General features: G+C 43.6%; 1 protein-coding gene across 2 annotated transcripts in view; it reads left to right on the top strand.

The window, feature by feature from the left end:
* Nucleotides 1-19,126, top strand: part of OPCML (opioid binding protein/cell adhesion molecule like) — a 1,137,716-nt gene that overhangs the window by 249,203 nt on the left and 869,387 nt on the right. The window contains exon 2 of one of the 2 annotated variants that reach the window (XM_016919883.4): nucleotides 2,091-2,255. The exons of the other annotated variant lie outside the window; for it this stretch is intronic. The gene's annotated coding sequence lies outside the window, so the exon portion shown is untranslated. The remainder of the gene's footprint in view (nucleotides 1-2,090; nucleotides 2,256-19,126) is intronic. 2 annotated transcript variants of the gene reach the window in all.

The raw sequence follows: 19,126 nt of genomic DNA, 5'->3' as shown, positions 1-19,126 counted from the left end.
TGAATGAAACCTCTGATTAATGGCTCCAGAGTTGCCTCTTTGTTTTGCATAATTAAGTTTCATGGAGTGTTACAATTAACAGCTTTGCCATCACCCAGCTAGAAACAGCCACCATTTATTTGGCCAGCAGTGTCAGAAAGTGCTGGGTGGTGAATAAGAAGCATTTATGAGGGGATTAGGTGCATTTGGGTCATAATTGAATAAGGCTATAATTACTTTTCAATAAAAAGCTACAAATAAGATGACCCTATGATACTACACCAAGTCCCCTTTCATTTTTTTTTTTCCTGCTGATCTGGGTCTAAGAACTCCCTTCTCTAGTCAAATAATGGCCATAATACAGAGAAATTTGTAGTTATATATGAAAGTTGACTGTTTCCTCTTTCTGCACCTCCAGCGCATATCTTGTTTTATGACATTTATTATGGCCGCTTTTGTTATCACACAAGCAGTCTGATGTGCAATGTAGATGTCAAGTAAGCTTGAGACTCTTGTAGCTGCCTGAGAAGAAAGTCAAGGTTCATTGGGGCTACTGGGAGACAACAAAGTGTCTAGTACGTTGTTGCTGGTGAGCAGGCCAGGAATCAACCATTTGTCCATGTCAAGAGATTAAAACATGACCAAAAAATGGTTTTTTTTTAGAGTTTTTTTTCCCCTGTGGAATGACATTTCTCGGACACAGTTATTCCTTTGACCAGTATCATTTTGATGTTAAGGCAGAGAGACCAAGAGGAGCCATTGTAGGGATGGCATCCTCTGTTCTAGTCAAGTTTTCCTTGGGTCAATAGAATTTTTTTTAAAATGAATAATAGCAACTACTTGTATGGAGTTTTCTACATGCCAGGTACTTTTCTATGCTCTTTACTTGAACATATTTATTTAATGAAGAATTTGCTCCAAATATTTGATGATTTTTACCATTTTCTGTCTTTCTTACTTCCTTATTTTTACCATCCCTCTCTTCCTCAATTTATCTATTTCCTCTCTGCTCCTTTCTCCTGCTCTCCCTCCCTATCTTTCTTCTTGGCTATCTTTATACTGTGTCTGGGATTTGATCAAGGGAGCAAGAGAAAGCAATATGAAACCTGAAGAACACAATTCAAGCCCTGGAACTACCACTAGACATGAGTGTGATTTTGAGCAAGCTGATGAATCAAATTGGGCCCTATGTTACTTATAAAGAAGAAGGAAAAGGAGGAGATGAAGAAGGAGGAGTAAGAGGAGAAGCAGGAAGGAATGAAGAAGAAAGAAGGGGAGAAGGAGGAGAAGGGGGAGAAATAGAAGGAAGAGGATGAGAAATTGGAGAAAGAAGGGGAGAAGGGAACAGTAATAATACCTATTCTACCCGTAGTAAAATGTTGCCATAAAAATCAAAGGAGACAGTGCCTATGAAAATCCTCTGTAAATTGTAAAGAACTTTACGAATTCAACTTTTTTTGCTGACCTCCTAATGGATGTTTTCAGGAATTTTACTAAGATTTAGAGCCACGCATATGTTTTTTAAAAGAGAGAGAGATCATGCTCTAGACAAATTGGGTGCCTCATTATACACTTACCAGGAGGAAAATGCTGCCATTCCTGGCTAAAAACCCATTTGTCTTGCAAATATCTATAATGAACAGATTTTGGGATAAATACTATGTAATCTGTGATGACAGTTCTCTCGTTTCTTTTTTATTAGTTCAATCTTCTCAGCATCTGAACCACATAGCTACAGAACCTCCATAATGGTTAAGGCAGCTGGGACGTTTGCATTTTTTCTCCTTTCCTTGGCACATCACAGAGTCCCCAATCAGTCCCTTGTTACAAGGCCTATGTTCTAGTAGTAGTTAAATGCACCTGTATAAGAATGCCAGTACAGAAAAGAAAACAAACAGCAGGGTGCATGGCCTTTGCAACAAAGTTCCATTTTCACAACTGACCTTTACCTGGGTATTTAAAACTTGGGTTTTACTTGGAGCTTGTGGATAATTTGCATTGCACTAAAAATCCCTTTGCTTAAAATAGATAATCTCAGTGGAATATAAGGTGGTTGCAGTAAACTCTAACCCACCTTATTCTCTATCCCTTTTCCCTTTGTCTTTCCCTAGGTAAGTGATATTTGATTATTGTTTTGAGCTTCTTCAGGACAGACCTCAGAAGCCTACCTACCTGTCAATCCCATTGGAAGGAAGTCTTTGGCCAGTTCCTATTCATCCTTCCCAAGTGGTCCCATTCCATCTTTTGGCTCCTGCAGCATGGCGGGGCACATGGAGGTATGAGTGTTCACTGTTAATGGGTTTGCATCTGTTCATGGTAAAATAAATGTGAGTTTTGGATCAGTGTCAATGATACAATTATGAGCAATTCCTGGGAACTGAAGGCCAAAAAACCATCATTTTACCTCTGTACGTCAAATTATTGTGTGGGTTCTCATGAATTCTATGTTAATCTATTTACTAAAAGCGAACTTCAACCAAACATCTAAGTGAATTATAATAATTTAATTTCTACCAATGACATCACAAATAATGTCTACCTTTTATGAAATAGAAGAAAACAGTCTTAAAATGTATTTTATTTATATACCCGTTGAATACACAGTTGGGTCTGAGAAAAGTCAATCTGCCTTGTTCCCGAATTACAAAGTTCCACATGCTTCTACGCAGGAGTTGGAAGCATCGTATAAGACATCAGGAAAATAAAAGCACAGAGGGACAATGGGTGATGCAATTCTGAGAAATGAAATTAACATTTTCTTTGTGTCTATCGCTTATGGTACATTGAGGCACCGTTCCATAAAAGTTACTGCAAAACTGTTCTATCACCTCTATGATCAGAGTCTGTAATGTAATTGTTGAGCGGGCTTCCAGAATCATGAACCTCACTCCACAGTACCTGCGGAGTCTTTTAATTCAGGTGACTGTGAAGGCAAAACATGGGCTGAAAATGACTGGAATCTGCACCAGAAGCAAATAAACCACTAACTGCAGACCTCAATCTAAATAAAATACAGACAGGACGACAGTGTATTTTGAATATTACTACCAGAAATCCCCTCCCTCTGCCAAATCAATGAAAACGTTACCCAAATGTGGCTAAAGGAAATTTATCACTCGGATTCAGGCAGAGGACGTGTCCTTCATTCATCATCCTAGTTCTGTATCATTTACAGACACAGTTTTACATTCCATGGCGGTTAATGTTTATGTTATGTTCTTTATTAGTTTAAATACATGGAGCATCTCTCTTTACTTGTTAAGGGATAATTTTCAGTATAACTAAAATCATGATTCTCATATAGATCAAAAATAGATGATCATTAAATATTTTATTTAACTCATTAATGAGGAAATCTGGCAGATGTTATATTTGTTTCAAAATGTAAGTCAAAGGAGTGCAAATGTATATGAAATATAGCACTATTGACTGTGATTTGCAAATGGACAAAAAACTGGCTTTTTCTATGAATTTGAGGGAAGTCAACTGAACCTGTACCAGATAGAATTCATTTATATGTCTTTAGACAAGAACTATTTTGCATTGCTATCAATTATCTATAATTTATAGAGTAGTAAAATAGCTCAGAAGCAAGGAACATCTAGAATGAAATAACCCAAGCCAACCAGCAGCCCTCTGGGGTGCTCTGTCTAGGGAGCGGCCATTCTTAGGTCTCTTTACTTCTCTAATAAACTTGCTTTTACTTGAAAAAAATAATAACCCAGTAAGGCACGCTCTAAACAATGCATTGTTTTTCACTGAAGATGTTTGGTAATCTTTTTGCTTGTTTGTAATTTCCTTACACACTTAAGAGTACAGATTCTGCAATAGGAAGTTGTCATCCACCATACTTTCAGATCCTGCCTATGCTCCTGTATCAAAGTTCAGGTCGGTGTAAAGCCTGGAATGCCAGCCTTCTTGGATTTTGTAAGCTTACCTACCTTAGCTTTGTATGACTCCTGGAATGCCTAGTTTTACCGCTTCTATCAATGAAGAAATTTTTAGTATTTTCTTGGAAAAGTGTAGATTCTTAAGAAATATTTGCTCAACAATTGAAGAAATCTTTCAACCTATGCATTAACTAGACGTTCTTTACTCTTTGGTATTTACTGAGTGACATGATGAAAATATCCCCCCAGTGAAACAGGTTGGGTTTGAAGCTTTCTGTTTGCAGGCTGGGTGTGGTGGCTCATGCCTGTAATCCCAGCACTTTGGGAGGCCAAGGCAGGTGGATCACCTGAGGTCAGGAGTTCAAGACCAGCCTGGCCAACATGGTGAAACCCTATCTCTACTAAAAATACAATAATTATCTGGGCATGGTGGCAGGTGCCTGTAATCCCAGCTACTAGAGAGGCTGAGGCAGGAGAATTGCTTCAACCCAGGAGGCGGAGGTTGCAGTGAGCCGAGACTGCACCATTGCATTCCAGCCTGGGAGACAAAAGCAAAACTCAGTCTCAAAAAAAAAAAAAAAAAAAAAAAAAAGAAAAAAAAAGAAAGAAAGAAAGAAAAAGAAAAAAGAAAGTTAGTTTCTGTTTGCAGGTTTGCCCTTGAAACATGTTTTGTCCATATTAATTCATTACCCTTTTTGGTGTGGCATCCCGCAGACCTCACACCTGGTTTGTGTCAATAGAATTGTGATGAAGCCATAGCACATTATATTAGCTGTGTGATGGGTTGTTTCAAATGGGGGTGTGAATCAGGATGCCTAAATTATCAGCTTGGTCCACCTCCTCATGAAGAAGTCCATCTTCTTCATCAATGAAGAAATGTTTAATATTTTTTTGAAAAAGTGTACATTCTTAAGAAATATTTGTTCAACAAATGAAGAGACCTTTAACCCTATGCATTAACTTATCAACTTGGTCCACCTCCACATTGATGAAGTAAGGACTGGAAAGGAAAAGAGGTGGCTCAAGCTGAAGAGGAGGAGAAGGCAGGTGCTGCCCAGCAGTGATAGAATTCTTCCTGGTATAGCCTTGCGACTTCAGTCCCTGATCTCAAGCACCAGGGGAGGCCACTGCTCTGTTCTATCTGTGGGTGTGATTGCCTCCCAGCAGATGTGTGAGAGTCATTTCTGCATGTGCCCATTTGCCTCTGCAGAACACCGCTTCATGCTGTTGTCAGTGATGAAAATCCCTCTCGGTGGTCTAAAGCTATGGTACCACATGGACCCACAGTGATGACTTTTTCAGGGAGGCGGTGCTTCTTTCCACCACATCCCAGAAAATCATATCATTTTCACTGTGAGCAGCTCTCACTGAGATTCCCTTAACTCTTCTCACACAGAAGATCCAGCTGTGCTACTAAGAGAAGTTTGAAAGTGAAAGACCTGCTCCAATATTTTTCTTCTTCATAAACCATCTGGATGCTTGTGTGTTTGTGTGTGTGTGTGTGTGTGTGTGTGTTTGAAGTCTTTTTTTTTTTCTTTAGGATGTAAGGGGAATATGCTCAAAGAGAACAGACTCTTCAACCATCTCTCACCTGCATCAAGCCCTAATGGGCACCTGTGTGCTAGTGGATTTACTGTGTGGGTTTCTCTTCCAGATCAGACCTTAAGATCACTGTTGTGTGATGTATCTCAGCCTTGATCCTTTCTTCTTTGGGGTAAATTGGAACCAGACAGTGTCACTGACTTGACTGAGATGATGGAGGTGACCATGGGTGGGCTGAGTCCAGAACTCAGATCCGTTTACTCTTTGTCATGTGTTTGATTCTCCGTGGCACATGCAGGGTTGAGATGGGAAGGAGAGATGCTACACATTTAGTTATTTATTACTTAGTAGCCAGCGTTTACTGCCAATTACTTGAAGGGCCCCCACACCTCTAAGAATTACCTATCAGGCATATACTCAGGGTGAATACTCTTCAGTCTGAAAGCTATTCACATTTCCTCAGGGCTCATGGACTTCACAGTCAATGTACTTTCTTGTGTTTTGTAAATACAAGAAAATGTGATTACAGATACTATTTTTTCCTCTCTATGCAACCTCCTAGGTCACAGAGGGTGTGCATCTCCAGGATGATGGAAAGAAAATAAAGGTTGAAAATGGGGGATAGGGAAAGAGCGTGGGGTGCCGTGACTGTCCTTTGCATGTGTCTGCTCAGGCTCTGCAGTTCATCCCGTGTCTCTTCTTCTTGTCCAAAAATTCTACCCAGATCTAAAAACAATCAAAATGTCATAGAAAACTTCTCCCAGACTGAGGTGCTGGATTATCTGCCTAGCTCTGAGTTACTCAGTTGTGCATGTCTCCATTCTCAGACTTCCGCTCTGAGTTACTCAGTTGTGCATGTCTCCATTCTCAGACTTCTTTATGGAGCACCTTGTCATGGGAGTGCAACTCTGAGTGGACCAACCACCTCTGCAGCCCTTCTTCCTCTCTTTTGCCTTCTGCCCTCTCAAAAGCATATCACACCTCTCTTCCCCAGCCCACGGTCCAAAGCAGAGCATTCCCATGTATGAATTTTAGTTGCAGACTGATTTCTAGAATCATGACAAGGAGCCACAAGCAGTATGCCAGGTGGTAGGGAGTGAGATTTAGCTTCCTTATATAACTCTCTGCAGCTCATTCACTGAATGTCACTTTTCCTTGAGTCCACATATTATATCTCATTCTAGCAGAATGCAATAAGGTGGAAATATAAGGGCTTTTGGAATGCAGTTTATTAAGACATGTTTTGGAGCCAATTGGAGGAGCACTGGCTGGAAATGTTAATCACAGTAAACCCCAGCGTACGGGCCTGCCTCCTGTGTTCCTTTGCCTTGAGGAATTGGAGCACAGTACTGGGCTGGTAACATTCTACTTCAGGTTATTATTATTATGATGATTTCCCTTCTGGAATATGTATCAAACTGTATATCTTTATTTATTGGGAAAACAACAAAATAATATTGAAGGGATCGCCGCATAGCTACTGTGTACACGTGGAGTAAAAAGAAAGGGATTCCTAGAGGGAAACAAGTGGAAATGTTGAACCCCTGGAAGATTTTCTGGGTATTGGAAAGAAATGAAAAAGCCACTATGGGAAAAGCAATATTGCATCTCTATCGCAATGAGCTTTTCCAGGAGCTGGAAAAGGCGTTATTACTCTTGGAGAAAAGAGATGTCTCTTTTTTCCCCTCCCTTTTGATTTAGACTTCTGTGAGCCAAAGTGTTCTGGTGTTTTAATGGTCTGTTTTAAAGATGGAAAGGGCCCTTATGTGTCAGAACACAAGCCTGTCCCAGCCAGCACGAGGCTTTGTTTGATTATGAAGCTTGTTTGGGATAGATGATATTTTTATAGCTTCTGCTTTGCTTCACCGACGGCCATATTGATGTAGCTCTCCAGGACGGGCCTAATAAATAGTTTATAAAACTGTAAGGCCATTCTCTTGTGTAATCTACCACTGTGCCTTCACAGACTGCAGAATCGCACATCCAGAGTGAGCTGGCTTCTCACACAGAAGCCGGCCACAGGCCCTGGGGTGGGAGGCTTGGTGTGTGTGCATGTGTGTGGGCAGCTTCAAAAGAACCACCTGAACTTTTTTGTGAAGATTTTAGAATAGCATTGGAGAGTAAAATGCTGAGATTGGGTGTCTCATTAATGTTGTTCAATTTGTGCTCAGATGCCCAGGCTGCTGGAAGGGCTGGGGCTCAAAAGCAGCTGTGGAATACCTTCCCCCAGGGCTATAAGCCTGTGTGATCTCACCATTTGCCAAAAAAATAAGAAGCAGTGGGAAGAGTGTGGGGAGATGGAATAATGGGTGGAAGAGGTGAGAAAATGCACAGAGCATGCAGTGCGCAGAACCTGCAACCATGTCAGCTGCCTTTCTAGGAGGACGGTAGATACCGGCTTTCCCTGGGGAAGGATAGGGGCTGAGCCCCTGAGGGGTGCCCACCAGCAGCACGCTGACCACCAAGGGAAGGGGGCCAGGGTGTAGATCTCCTTGGCAGTCCATGGCTGAATGCTGGCGCAGTGGACGCAGGGCTCATCTCTCGGGTTGGGGAGCACCTATGCCAACAGCTCTTCCTGCATCCTCTTTAACCGACAGACACCCCATGAAGCATCGATCATTATCATGATTTTGGAGATGATGAAACAGCTTCAAAGAAGTTTATAAAACAAACAAAAGCAAAGGAACATCAACAAAACAACTCCAAAATTTGCCTTTTGGTGGTTGAGCTAGTAAGTGGCAGGGCCAGAATTAGAACCCAGGTTTTTGTCTTATGACACAGCCTTGGGCATTGAGCTGTACGTGGCATGAATAATGTTGGTGTTACATGCAAGCGAAGCAGGAAACTATTTATGAGATGTGATTTTAAACACTTAAGAAACATTCTTTCCCAGAAATCCCTGCAGCTGATAATATTCACCTGAGCATCTCAGGCTGATGTCTGAAAACACACCTTGACTTTGAGGAGTTGAGACTTAGCACAATTCAAGTGGCCCTGGGAGAGTAACAATGTAAGCTGCGGCTTCTTCTTGAAACTCCATTGCTGTGGCCTCACAGGGCTTAAAGTAATTGGAAGAAGATTCCAGACAAGGCATTCTCAAGCTCTGCCTTCACCCACTCAGTGGAAATGGAAGCTCTTCTGAAATCCTTTCCAAATAGTTCTGGGAAGCCAGGGCATGCTGCCCATGTACTCTGTGGAATGGGCTCCTGGGCTTCTGGGGTGGCTGTTGTTTTTTGCTCTCCTCCTTCTGTTGTCTGGTGACATCTCCTGGCACAATCCCAAACCAGCCACAGGTGCCACTCAGGGGTCTCTGGGGCTGGTGCCTGCAGTGCCTCTGACTATGGAGGGTGGCCCTATATGCACCCAGGGACCTGGGCTTCTTTTCTGCTGCCACACTTACTATCACATCCCATCCCCCAACATCCTAGAGGCATCAGTCTTTTCTTTCTGATGGTCCATATGGGGGAGAGTAAATTACCTCTTGGAGTTTTGATTTGTCCATTGATTGCACTCAAAGTCACCTCAGGGCTCAGGTACAGGCCAGGAGGTGATCTGAATTACAGGCACCATGCTCTGCTGATGGTCACCTCTCTCATCTAGCATTTTCCTGCTCTTGTTGAACGAAACTGTGGCAACTCTACCATCCCTCACTGGCTGCCCTACCCTCTGGGTCTCCACGGGTGCCCAGATACACCTGAATGCCAGGGCAAAAGCAGTGCAGCTGCTGAGACAGAACTTTGTGATGCTGCATTCACAGGTTTTCCTGAATGTTCCTTGCATGTAGGGCCCCATTCAAAAGCATGCAGCCTTTGTCACTGCAGAATTTGAGGAGATTTGAGAAGAACTTCTTAGTGGGCTAGGAAGGAAAAGATCTGGAGCTTTTTCCACTGGGAAAAGGGTTCTCTGTGATTTGCCCATGGTCAAGTTTTCTTCCAAGGTTCCTCAGTTGCCTCCACAGTGATTAGATGGCCGGGTCAGAACAGCCCAGGGGGGAAATGGACGTTAATCCCCCAGCACCTGTGCAGACCCGGCACCCTTCATTTATATGATGAGGAGAGAGGGTTATCTGTGGGTGTCCGTGGGCCATTAGAATTTTTAAAACACCAACGAAGAAGAAACAAGAATGTAGCTCATGTCCAGGCTTAAACATTAACTGTGTAACCTCAGTGCGCTCAGTTCAGCGCCCCTGTCTCAAGCTCCCTTTCCTTAACTGTGAATAAAGAACAACGAAACTAGCCCTAGTCTCTAAGACCGTACTGATGGGAATAGCGTGAAACTAATATGTCAATTTTAAAATCAAATCAAATTTCTATCAAAACATGAAGGAGAAGTCAGGAATCATAAGTATTTGCCTTATTTCTTATGTGAACATTTCCTAAATCAGGGTTTACTATCCAAAACAAATTAACAAATGGTATCAACCTAATCCATTATTTGCAATACTCTCATTTCAACAAAAACAAGCAACACATCATCTAATCCTCGGATAATTCTGGTCTGCATTATTCTTCATCAAAATCATGGCTGTGACTTTCTCACCCATGTCCCAGGGCCCTCAGTTTCTCCCTGCATGTCTGTGACTGTGTTCTAAGAGTTCCACATGTGCGTCCCTGAGCAGGTTGGGCCCAGCACTGTGCTGGCTATTCTTGTCTTGCTTCTTATTATCCCCTCAAGATGCCCATGAGAGTTGCACTAAGGGACGAGGTCAGACAAATGCATGCTCTTAATTACCATGAGCGTTTGGCCGACACCCCAGTGCAGTTGGCCTCCTGTGAGCTAACCCCAACATAGAAAGCAGAGGTCTCTCTCAATTCTAGCTATTCATTAGAATCACCTGGGAGATTTGAAAAAACAAAAACAAACAAACAAAACCAGTGGTGTTCAGGGGCTTTTCCCTCGGCACCCCCAAGGGATTCTGATTTAATTGATCCAAGGTAGAGCCTGGGTGTCCATATGTTTTTAAAGTTCCCAGATGATTTTAATACAAAGCCCAGTTTGAGAACCACAGATGCAAAGATGTGAGCTCCTCTTACGTGAGCTGTAGCCTTACACTGCAACAGTCCATATTTCCTATTTCCCCAGGTTCGTGGTTGAGTCTGCCTCCACTTTTTTTCTAAAGCACTCTACTTCAGAGGAAATGCCACTTTGGGAGCACAAGTGCTGAGAAACAGTGGGCCTGGTAGCTTAAGGAATTTGCCCATTGCTTAGATGCTGAGGCAGGCAACTTGACCATGGGTTGTCTCATGGTGGAGGAGACCCCAGCAGGAATACCTCCAGGCCAGCATAACCTGCTAAGTCTCCAGGAAGCAGAAGTCCAGGGAGATCCACAGAGAGAACAGGAGGTAGGCTTGATGCCTGACCAGTGCCTTTTAAAAGCACTTCTCTCCATGCCAGCCTTAGCCTGTGGAAGGACAGAGGTCAGAGAGAATTCCTCACAGTGGCTCACATCTTTAGCACCTTCATTCACCACAGGAAGCTGCAGTGCTCTCATGGACACACAATAAGATGCTTAGAATCCACCCAAGTTCTCAGCTCTCATCCTTCTTGGAAGTGGAGTCACATCAAGAGCTAAACTGGAGTAGAGCATGTAGTTAGCATCAGCCAGGACAGAAAGATGGCCAGCTGTGAGCCTGTCCTCAAGAAGACTGCCGTGGTGCGGGAGCCAGAAACCAGTACACCAGGAACACTCCCCACAGCCCAAAGATGCAATCCAAACATCAGGAGCCTGGCTGCAGAGGTTCCTTGGGCTCTGACAGTTTCCTCCTTCTCCAGTTTTCCTTCATGGTACCTGGACAGCTCTTTGAATGGCCAGCCCTGCTTGAGTCTCACACTGCTCTCTGCCTCCTTTCCTGCACGGGCCCCTGCTGACATGGAAAGTCCTGCCTGCCTCAGGGGTCTCTCCAGAAGCCTCCCCTGGTTCTGCCTGTCTGCTGGGAGCCCCTGCCCCAGGCGCTGCAGCCCATTCTGCATGCCTCCTCTATACACTGGTTCATACCAATTTTTGTCTGCTTATCTGTTTATTTGTTGGTCTTTTTTTTTTTTTTCTGAACATTCCCATGAAAGAAATCAGAGTCAATATCTGTAGTTACTGTTTCCGGTCTGGTGGGAACGAGCCTCAGGGGGCTATCAAACAGCTAAAATCTGGTTCCTGTGCATGTCGAAGCAATATTTTGCCCACTTGTTATGGCTCATGGCTATAATCCCAGCACGTCGGGAGGCCAAGGTGAGAGGAGCCCATGAGGCCAGGAGTTTGAGACCAGCCTGGGCAACATAGTGAAACCTTATCTCTAAAAAAAAAAAAAAAAGAAAGGAAAAGAAAAGAAAAAGAATTAAAAAAATACATTTGGTTAAATTAAAATTTCAAAATAATTTTACTTTATCTTTTTTGCTTTTTAAAATGTGACCTCTAGAACACTTAAAATTATATGTATGGCAAAAAATGAGCCATATGGTTGATATTACATTTCTGCAGAAAAGCTCTGGTCTGCAGTTGGAAACAAAGGGCCAGGAATTGCTCTCACTAGTGTTTCTCTTTGTATCTCAACTTCTCCTTCTGTCCACAGCCTCACCCATCTCCTCCCAGGCAGTGCGCAGAAGATAAAAGGTGACCAAGATCTTGCCCTTGCCCTTTAATTCTCTCAGTGATATATTTCACTTTTTCTAAATCATCCAAACTTCCTCTGCACAGTGCCTCAGATAGGGTAGGTGCTCGACAAATAATGATTGACCGGTTCATTTATGCAATTATTATTTATCCAGCATGGTTTTCTGTAGCCCTTTTAAAACCAATGTTGTTCCTTTTATTCATGGATTTTAGAGTGCTTAGGTTCGTTTTATTTGGAAATGCATCTATCTGCTCCACATTCTTGAGGTTAGTGCAGGTAGATGGTCAGGCTCCAGTCTTACTGACCAGCAAGTGAATCACACCACGAATAAATGAGCCACAAGGCCGCCGAGGCCACTGCCCACAAGGCTCAATCAGTTAGTTAACAAAATATCCAATATTCAGAAATGAATCAGTGAGAAATCAAATGAACACTGAGGTTGTCGTGAATATGGCATCTTCTTAGGTGAGTACTTTTTTTTTTTCTTTCTTTCTTTTTTTTTTTTTTTTTTTTTTTTGTGAAACAGAGTCTCGCTCTGTCGCCCAGGCTGGAGGGCAGTGGCGCGATCCCAGCTCACTGCAAGCTCCGCCTCCCGGGTTCACGCCATTCTCCTGCCTCAGCCTCCTGAGTAGCTGGGACTACAGGCGCCCGCCACCGCGCCCGGCTCATTTTTGTTTGTTTGTTTGTTTGTTTGTATTTTTAGTAGAGACGGGGTGTCACTGTGTTAGCCAGGATGGTTGCGATCTCCTGACCTCGAGATCCGCCCACCTCGGCCTCCCAAAGTGCTGGGATTGCAGGCGTGAGCCACCGCGCCCAGCAAGGTGAGTACTTTTCCACAGTGCGTCTGGAGACATGGATTTAGAAGCCAGGGGCTGGGTGGGGCAGAAGGAGGCTGGTTCTATCCAAGTCTACCTGCCCTTGAACACCCTGACTTGTCTCCCCCTTTCAAGGAAGCCTGCCTCTCCATCATTTCTCTTTCTCCATATTTTTTTGGGACTTGTACTATTATTTTGAGTTGTCAGTTATCTTTTGAACTGCTCCATGCACTTGGTGTATGTTTATCTCTTTCCAATGAATCAGCCAACTCCTACCAGGCAGGACCATACGTTTTACTGTTCACATCTTTGTACTGCAGCCTTACAGAACGTGCAGGGCCTTACAGAGGGTGGGAACTCAGCGTACTAATATGCTTCCATTAGTTAGGAGAGATTCTACAAAATGGCAAAATCTCATACACCTTCTTTAAGGAGTTAAATCTTTACTCAGCTGAAAAGAAGTTTCTTAAAGTTTATAAATAGTTCTAAAATGTGTAGGTAAACAAAGCTATGTTAATGAGCAGCATTGTCGGAAATGGGTCACAGTTAATTGGAGACGTAGCACTCCTTCCCTAGCTGGCTCCTTTTAACAGCTGAAGTCTGAGCCTTTGATATTACCCTTCCTCTCTATTCTCACTGCCACTGCCCCTTCGTTAGGTCTGACACTATTTCAAATGAAGCATTATAATGGATCACAGCAACTAAAACAGACCGGCACAACAAAGATTCCACATGTACGGGTCTCCTAAGATTGTCCTCCAGTCCGGCTCCCATTCAAATTTATCCTCCAAATACCAGCTGAGTTATATTTCTAAGGTCACTCCAGGTCTGAAAAAGACTTCAGTGGTTGGTCATTACCTGTGGTAGGGGAAGTCAGATAACTTAAATTGCCACGTGTGACCCTTCGTGCCTTGAGCTTCATCTAGCTCACTGCATGTCCCTCCTCCCCACATACCCTGTGCTCAGCCACTGACGTCTTCTAAATGGGACAAACACACCTTGCTTGACTCACCCCTCTAATTTCACATATACTCTTCCATGTCTTGGATTCTCGTCTAGAATTCTCCTTATTTCCCTTCCTCATGAAGTCTCTCATTACTCTAGGGAGAATTAATTACCCCACTTCTTGTGTTCTGATTTGATTTGTTTATGTATCTCGTAACATATAGAGTTGTAAGTAATTGCAGCATACAAATAAGACCCCCCTCACCCCACCCCCACTGCCCCCAGACTCCAAGTTCTCCTAGAGCAAGAACCATGTCTGCCTTTTTCCATTTGGGGTATTCCTGCTATGTGGCTGGCATTTTACTTATAACAGCTCATTTAAATCTTTAAATTATTTCATAAGACCTATTATTATCCCTATTTTGCATATGATGAACCTGAGGCTCTGAGTGTTTTCATTACCCAAAATCACAACTGGTGAATGCTAAAAACCGAGACTTACATGTATGTTCTGTTCTAAGGCCAGTGGTCTTTACTCTGCAGTGTGCTACTGTTGCTCATTCACACTTCTATTTTCTGTGCCTAGTACCACAAGATGGTCATAAGTAAAACGCCAGTTAAATGAATGAGGCCAAATTCCCAGTATCCCAGTTTCCCTTGAGTAAAATTCCGACTCCCTTCCCACTTGTTGCCGCCCTTCCCTTCCCATCCCTGTCTTCCTCCTTTTCACCCGTGCTGTCTCACTAAGAAGGCAGGTCGTTTTTTTGTTGTTGATTGTTTTGTATGTGCTGCAAACATTGCAAGTGCTCCTCCCAGCTCACAATGACTTCTCCCAAACACCCGCTTTTGCTTTCTGACATTTTCAGTGTCCGCTGCCAAGACCTGCTGTGATTCTCGTGACACAGAGTTGTGTGTGAGAGCTTGCAACAGCCAGAGGGGCCTCTGACAAGGCAGGCCATCCTGAGGCTGTCAGGCACTGGGTCGTAATGAGCCTGCCATTTGAAAGAGCCACAGTACAGGTTGGGTTTGGGTTTATCCTCCCTCTTACCTCCCCTTTCTATTTGATGTAGATTGGCACAGACCAGGTTTTTCTCAATGTAAGAACATAAAGACATGAAATATTCTCAGAACAGGAAAAGGCCACACGGCTCAATATATTGACCTCTTCTGTTAATATTTCCAGTGATTCTCCATTTTGGTAAAAGAGCTTGGCTGATTACTGCTGGCAGAAAGTGACAAAGTGAGAAGGTGTTTTAGGGCTTGACTTTTAGGTATTAGCGGGGAAGCGATCCAGGAGAGTGTCAGGCCAGCTCCTCAATTTAGAAAGGAGTAAAGGAAACGCTGGAAACTGGTGGGTGTTCTTAAGGCTCACAGGTATGTGGAGCTGAGAACAGACTAGAAAGTGGGTTTTCTAAGGCATGAGGCCCATAGAACTATCCCAAAACATTACCTCCAGCAAAATGAACCTCATATACCGGGGCCTATTCCCCCAACTTCTATTTTAAAATTTATCTGGTGGAGTTACCTTGTGGTTTGGGATTGGCATTCCTCTTTGATCTGTGCTAAAGGGCAAACCCATCTGGCCCCAAGAACAGTTAGAATGTTAACTGTGAGGATGACCACATGTATTAGTCCATTTTTGTGTCACTGTAAACAAATACCTTTGGCTGGGAAATTTATAAAGAAAAGAGGTTTCATTGGCTCCTAGTTCTGCAGGCTTTACAGGAAGCATGGTGCCAATATCTGCTCAGCTTCTGGTAAGGGCCTCAGGAAGCTTCTAATCACAGCAGAGAGCTAAGCAGTGTGGGGTGGGGTGGGGGCAGGCGTGTCACATGGCAAGAGTAGGAACAAGGGGTGGGGGAGGTGCCACGCTCTTTTAAATAGCCAAATCTCGTGGTTGGTAATGGTAGACAACTCATTACCATTCATTACGGTGGGGAAGACACCAAACCATTCATGCAGGATCTGCCCCCCGTGACCAAAGTGCATCCCACCAGGCCCCATCTGCAACATTAGAGGTCACATTTCAACATGAGATTTGGAAAGGATAAACATCTAAACTGCATTATTCTGCCCCTTCCCTACCCCCCAAAATATCATGTTCTTCTCACATTGCAAAATACAGTCACCTCTTCCCAACAGTCCCTCAAAGCCTTAACTCATTCCAACATCAAGTCCAAAGTCCTAAGTCTCATCTGAGACTTATCTTCTTCTGCCTATGAGCCTATAAAATCAAACAAAGTTATTTACTTCCAAGACACAATGATGATATAGGCATTGGGTAAATGTTCCTGTTCCAAAATGGAGAAATTGTCCAACAGGAAGGCGCAGTAGGCCACACACAAGTCTCAAACTCAGCAGTCATTGCACCTTAAAGATCCAATATAACCTCCTTTGACTCCATGTCCCATATCCAAGCCACACTGGTACAATGGGTGGGCTTCAAGGCCTTTGGGAAACTCTGCTCCTGTGGCTTTGCAGGGTGTAGACCCTGTGGCTGCTCTCACAGGTTGGAGTTGAGTGCCTATGGCTTTTCCAGACTCAAGAGGCAAGCTGCTCATGGCTCCATCATTCTGGGGGCTGGAGGGTGGTGGCCTTCTTCCCACGACTCCACTAAGCAGTTCCCTGGTGGAAACTGCATGAGGGCTTCATCCCCCCATTTCCCCTCCCTCTGCACTGCCCTAGTGGAGGTTCTCTGTGAGTGCTCCACCCCTGTGGCAAGCTTCTGCCTGGGCACCCAGGCTTTCCCATACATCCTCTGAAATCTTGGAGGAGGCTGCCAGGCTTCCTTCATGCTTGCATTCTGTGAGCCTGCTGACTTAGCACCATGTGCAAGCTGCCAATGCTTATGGCCTGCACTCTCTGGAGTAGGGGTCAGAGCTGTGCCTAGGGCCCTTAGAGCCACAGCTGGAGCTGGAGCAGCCAGGATGTGGGGAGCAGTGTCTGGAGATTGCTCAGGACAGTGGGGTCTTGGACCTGGCTCCTGAAACCATTCTTTTCTCCTAAGCCTCTGGGTCTGTGATGGGAAGGGCTGTTCCAAAGACTTTCGAAATGCCTTGGCTCCCTTTTAGTCATGTTAATCTCTCTAGCAAGTGGTTGCTCCACAACCTGTCTAGATTCCTTGTCTACAACAGGGCCAGGCTGCAAACTTACTTTTACTCTCTGCTTCCCTTTTAAATATAAGTTACAAGTTTAAGTCTTTTTTGTAGTTGTTGTTGTTCCCAAATCTGATTCTAGGCCATTAAAAGCAGCCACACCACTTCTTGAATGCTTTGCTACTTAGAAATTTCTTCTGCCAGATACTGTGAGTTGTCACTCTTAAGTTCAACCTTTCACAGATCCCTAGGGTGTGGATACAGTACAGTCAAGCTCTTTGCTAAGGTGTAACAAGGGTGACCTTTACAGCAGTTTCCAATAAGTTCGTTATTTCCACCCGAGACCATTGACAGCCTGGATTTTACTGTCCATATTTCTACCGGCATTTTGGTCACAACCATTCAACCAGTCTCTAAGAAGTTCCAAACTTCTCCTCATCTTCCTGTCTTCTTCTGAACCCTCTACACTCTTCCAACTTCTGCTTGTTACCCAGTTCCAAAGCTACGTTCATATTTTCAGGCATCTCTATGCCAACACCCCACTCCTTGGTACCAATTTTTTTGTGTTAGTTCATTTTTGCATCTCTGTAAAGGAATACATGAGGCTGGGTAATTTATAAAGAAAAGAAGTTTATTTGGTTCATGGTTCTGCATCTGCTTCTGGTGAAGGTCTCAGGAATTTACCAGTCATGGCAGAAGGTGACAGGGACCCAGCATGTCACATGGCAAGAGCAGGAGCAACAGATGTGGGGGAATGCCACACTCTTTTAAACAACCAGATCTCACATCAGCTCAGAGCAAGAACTCCACATTACCTTGAGAACAGCACCAAGCCATTCATGAGGGATCTATCCTCATGATCAAAACCCCTCCCACCAGGCCCCACCTCCAACATTGGGGATCATATTTCAACATGAGGTTTGGAGGCGACAAATATCCAAGCCATATCACCATATCAGATGGACCCATGGTTTGTCTCTTTAAGCAGGGCTTCCCCCTTTCCAAGCTTCTAAAGTGTCTCTAGAGCGAGGGGTGATGCCCAGTGAGGGACAGTCTGCAGGACAGATCAGCCCACAGTGGCAGTTCTCTTATTCAGACAATTTCTCCAGTGCCTCTGTTGAAACTCTTGAGCTACCAGGTTGGGATAATCTTCCCTAAGGGACGAGAACATTGCCCAAGAACGTTAGGACAATGAGGAACGGTACCAAGGGGCAATACTTAGCCACTACTCTCTCATTGCTCTTGATAAAAACTTTCTTTCTCACCATTTGCCATTCTGGTTACCGGTTGATCCCAAGTCACAAGAAGGCCTCACTTTCTTGAAATGCCACTCTTAACATCATATCCCTGGCCGATATAATGGATCAAGAAAGATCTAACAGGCCTCATTGTTTTTATGCAACCAGGGTACCAGCTTCTACCAACAATGTCATATTCCATATGCACTGTTACTATTTTGTCTCCTCCCCTTCCTGAAATGCATATGAATCTCCTGCTAAAAGACACAGGACATGCAATTATTCACACATAGTACCTCAAGCAATTGACAGTCAACAGAGCCAATGTTAGGTGTTGCTCTGGAGATATGCGCAAATGTTAGGGGATTTGATCTTGTCTTGAAATTTAAAATGGGGAGGGCAGAGTAGGTGTCCCTAATGAAGTGTTCCTTGAAAGCAATCTGGCAGTTGAAATTTTAGCTGAGGTGACAGAAGATCTGTTAGTTCATTCAAACCACTTTCTCCCCTGCCAGAGGTGAAGAATAATTCTGAGTGGTTCCTGCTCAACATTTTTTCCTACTGCAACATCTAATGGTGTTTGTATTCTCACACTGCCACAAATACGTCTAAGATCATGCAAAATTCTGAACATACTCTTTCTAAGGAGAGAAAAGGACAGGCTGGTAAAGAGACAGAATTTATTTGCAAGGCTTAAGTAAATGGAAAGATACAATGAAACAGAGAGAGTGGTTTTATATGCAAATCTAGGAGGGTACAACTATTTTGCCTGATGATTATAAACTCATTGAGAACAGAGGCCATATCCATCTTCCCTCTGCACTCCCAATGCTCATACACAATGCAACTGTTTAGGTTCAATAAATACTTCTTCCCTGTCCAAATCTACTTCTCATCCTGTTAGTCCTGCTCTTATTTTTATCTGGATTGAGGGCTGGGGGAGTGGCTGAAGAAGAGAGGCACATGTATTGCCTCTATCATTATTTCCTCACAAATAACCAATTAACTCCTGCACCAGTA

This window comes from Pan troglodytes, chromosome 9 (genome assembly GCF_028858775.2).
Source record: "Pan troglodytes isolate AG18354 chromosome 9, NHGRI_mPanTro3-v2.0_pri, whole genome shotgun sequence".
In the NCBI taxonomy this organism is placed as follows: Eukaryota; Metazoa; Chordata; class Mammalia; order Primates; family Hominidae; genus Pan; species Pan troglodytes.
Note: the sequence above shows the minus strand (reverse complement) of the source record. Positions and strands in the feature narration are given on the sequence as shown.